The 4,125-nt window shown below is 39.6% G+C and overlaps 1 pseudogene; it reads left to right on the top strand.

The window, feature by feature from the left end:
* Positions 1–1,603: 1,603 nt before the first annotated feature.
* Positions 1,604–2,730, top strand: LOC137249074 (protein Loquacious-like; annotated as a pseudogene).
* Positions 2,731–4,125: the final 1,395 nt, after the last annotated feature.

The raw sequence follows: 4,125 nt of genomic DNA, 5'->3' as shown, positions 1-4,125 counted from the left end.
GGATGAATAATCTGGTTAAGTTATTCTGCCGATATAGTGACGTGTAGTGGTTGAACCCACTGTTAGGTTTAGTAAACTTTGATTGACATACGCCTAAAATGACCTTTCGTTTTGAAAATAGTTTCATCAGAATGAAATTGCTGATATTGAAAGCCACCAATAGTAAGATTAAGAATTATTAAATATAGACGTAGGGCAAACTATATTTTTTGGTGTTTGCCTAAAACAGGCAATACGCGACAATATACGGTATATCACGGTAAACTCGTGTGTTGTCACGGCTCCTTGTAATTGCCCTCCAAAAATTTGGTCACAAACTTACCCACGCCCATGCAAATGTGACTATGAATATAACCTATGAATGACTGTAAAATGACTAGTCAAATAACTTCGTGTAGATAAAATGTGCGACAGATGTAAAGAGGCCTTTATTCGCTGTCTGGGAACACTCTTTGTGTTGATTTGGGCCATGTTGTGTGAGAATCACAAATTGTGGTGTGTTTGTTGATTCCAACACAACCCTGGCGGGAATAGCCTACACTAACGAGTGTGGCAATCGTTGGAATGAGACCGCTGTGCGGTGCTGCCCATTGCAATGTAATGATACATAATGGCCATGTCATAAAAGTATTTAGGGACAGATTCGTCTGAGTCCTGACGCGACATTAAATTTAAAGTCTGTTCTAAAAAGTTTAATTTCTCTCTTGTTTGTAACATCGAAAGCATAGATGACACTACTTTATTCCTGCTGGGATTTCAAGCAAAAAGGGGACTGACGAAAGTCTGTCGAAACTTCAATACACAAAAAAGCAATTTCTGTCATGAAAGCGAGACCACTATTGAGTGTGACATGTTTAAAAATGTAAAACACAAACAAAATCATGCACAGATAAACCGCGAAAATTATTTCGGTCTCGAGTGGTTAACCCCCCTTTTTTTTCCAAGCAGGCTGATTTTGATTGTGTTTTTATGCCCAAATTTTCAAACTAACAACGTTTCTCAAAAAAAGAAAGAAGCAAAAAGACGGCCGAATGGCAGGAAAACTATCGAAATACAACCTGGCGCGTGTGTTTTCAGTGAAACCAGGCTGTATCTTCAGGGTTTTCGTTAGTTGATTTTTTTGTTCGGTTACTAACACTCGAGTTTGTTGGATCCCGCGGATCCGTGTTGTGATACTCTTTGGATCGCGCGCAATGTGCTTACTACGTAAGAACCGAAAAAAAACAAATGTCATCGAGTGGCAACCTTGTTTCGTTCATTCAAAATGTCATTCATTCATGGAAATGAGTATAGAGACATTTTGAATGAATTTTCACTATGAAGAAAACTGGTGATGGGTAAGTATGAGTATCGTTCCCTTTTTTGATAATTTTATAAATTTACTAATCTTTTATTCTTTTTTTTCTCATTTGAGATGGAAAAATACTTATGTGCTCTGGCACATAAATTCGCTTTTTCTCTACATCTCGTGGGGAAGGATTTTGTCTGCTCTCTATTTGAAGATAAACTTAATGCAAATTATAATCTATTTTCAAATAAAATTCAGTGCAAATCACTACTAACAAGAGTTCCCAAAAACTAAATAGTTCAAATATATAACAACAAGGCAAAAAAAAACAATGGATAACATACATGTTGATCCTCAGCAGCTTCAGCAACAGCAGCTGCATCAGCAGCAGCAGGCGGGGTTTGCACCACGACGTCAATATGATGGTATTGCACCAGCAATTCTTACCGGTATAGAGACTATAGCTAATGGTCAAATGCAACAACAACCGAAGGTCGAGATAGCTAGGCGTCCAAATACGTCTAAAAAGGAAAAAATCGCTGACTTGACTGCTGCTCCCAGCAAGTTGGCCATTGAGGAATCATTAAAATTGACCGATAGCAATGGTTTGGCTATGAAGACGCCGGTTTCTATTTTACAAGAATTATTGAGTCGTCGTGGTATAACACCAAATTATGAGATGGTGCAAATCGAAGGCGCCATACATGAACCGACTTTTCGTTATCGGGTCGCATTTAATGACAAGGATGTTCCATTTACGGCCATGGGTGCTGGACGCTCCAAAAAAGAGGCTAAACATTCAGCTGCACGAGCACTAATTGATACGTTAACTGGTGTGCAGCTGCCCGAGCCAAGTGCTGGAGCAGGTGCTGGTGGAGCCTCTGGTGGCTCTGCAGGTGCTAGCAATGAAGGCAACGCAAATACAGCTGGAAATGGCGACGGAGGCGATAAAGTTGTTGGAAATCCAATAGGTTGGTTACAGGAGATGTGCATGTCACGCGGCCACCAACTTATGAGACCGAAACTGAAGTTGGTTTGCCGCACGAGCGTCTATTTACGATTGCCTGTTCGATTGTTGTCGGACATTGCTAATGAGAATCAGTTTGAAGTTACTTATGTAGACATTGAGGAAAAGACATTTACTGATCAATGTCAATGTTTGGTTCAACTATCCACTTTGCCGGTTGGTGTATGCCATGGCTCTGGACCAACGCTCTGTACTGCTTAATCGTAAGCGATAGTTGGTTAGCAAAATTTCAGCTAGTTGAAAGGAAGTGGGCAGTTTGTAGGGAAAAATTCTTTGATGGGCAATTGTAGGGCAAGCAATTTTTGTAGGGCAAGGAACCTCCATATGAAAAGCAAGTTGCGTTGGGGACTGTATGCCTTTGCTACTGGAATAAAATATTTGGAAATCGCTCGTATATTTAAAATTATATTGCGGACAACAATATGCAGAATTATGAAAAGCGTTGCCGAATCAATTATAAAAACATTCGGTGATCAATATTTATATGCCAACTAGTGAGGAGGAGTTAGATGAGATTGGGGAAGCCTTTTACAGTGCGTCTGAAAAATGCCACCCGTAGCCATTGGGGTGCTCGGAGTATGTGAAGTGCCGGCTAAGCCCCAAGTCAATAGCAATTCTAGCGAATCCGAACATTCCGCAATCATATTGCAGGTGCTGGTTGATAGTAATATGTTATTCCGTAAAGTAAAATTGGACGCAAACCAACCGTCACTATTTTTGGAGGAAATAAACGAAATTACAAACCTCTCCCCAAGATTAATTAAGAATCAACCAGTTTCGCGCCTCATTGTTACACCAGACACATATTATCCATTAAGAATGTCGCTTATGCACAAATATCATGATCCTGTTGAGCCGCACGAATACGACCTTAATGAAGCCGTCGACCATCTATTCATATTTAGAGACCGGGCTTTGCAACGACTTCTTGCACGATGGAGAATACCAAAATGTAATGGTGATATTGATCTAAAAATGATGGAAGAAGTTGTTCTTGCTTGTTGCGTTTTACACAACGTAATAGAAAGGAACGAAAAAACATTTAACGAACAATGGTCTAAAGGGCCACATTCAGATAACACTAAATATACAATGAGCAGTCGATTCAAACCAGTTTTGAATGAACTCCATGGAAAACCCAATTCTTGGAAAGCAGACGGTGCATCCAAAACACGCAAGTTGCTTGGACAGGCCATATATTCTACAGACATGTAGACTTTACCTATAATGTGGTTGTTTTTAACTGAATCACTTTCAGACGCAATCTTCGTACTATTCGAATTGCTGCTAAAAGTTGTTGATTTAATAAGAAAATAATAAAACAGTGCGAAAAATGGATGTTTTGACGATTATATAGATGTTAACCGACATCATCCAACGACCTTTTAAAACACTCGTCGAATATTTCAAGTACCAAGGTCGCTATTCTCCTGAAAATCGTTTATGGATCATATTATGCTGCGCATACTGCTACAATGTTCCTTAAGGGTTTCTTTTCTTTTGTATTACAGGTCTTTCTATATATCGTGCGTGCATTAGTCGAAGTTTACATTTATGTCCACCTCTTCGTTATTTTGCATACATGCCACTTTTATGGTTGTATCACTTCGTCAATGTACCGCATAGCACACTTGATTATGCTACGTTTAACGGTGTGGCCCAGGTACTGCCTTTACTGCGGCGCTTGAAGTATGCAATGTCTATACTAGAATTGATGGTTCGGGACGTGAGTCCGAGATGAAAATCGAACAGGGGCTCTACTTAGGTAAGCTTACCTCGTACTTAATGTGTGTGTATAATAGTAAAGTAT

The sequence above is a fragment of the Eurosta solidaginis genome, chromosome 4 (assembly GCF_040869045.1).
Source record: "Eurosta solidaginis isolate ZX-2024a chromosome 4, ASM4086904v1, whole genome shotgun sequence".
In the NCBI taxonomy this organism is placed as follows: Eukaryota; Metazoa; Arthropoda; class Insecta; order Diptera; family Tephritidae; genus Eurosta; species Eurosta solidaginis.
This window is presented reverse-complemented; position numbering and strand designations above follow the sequence as displayed.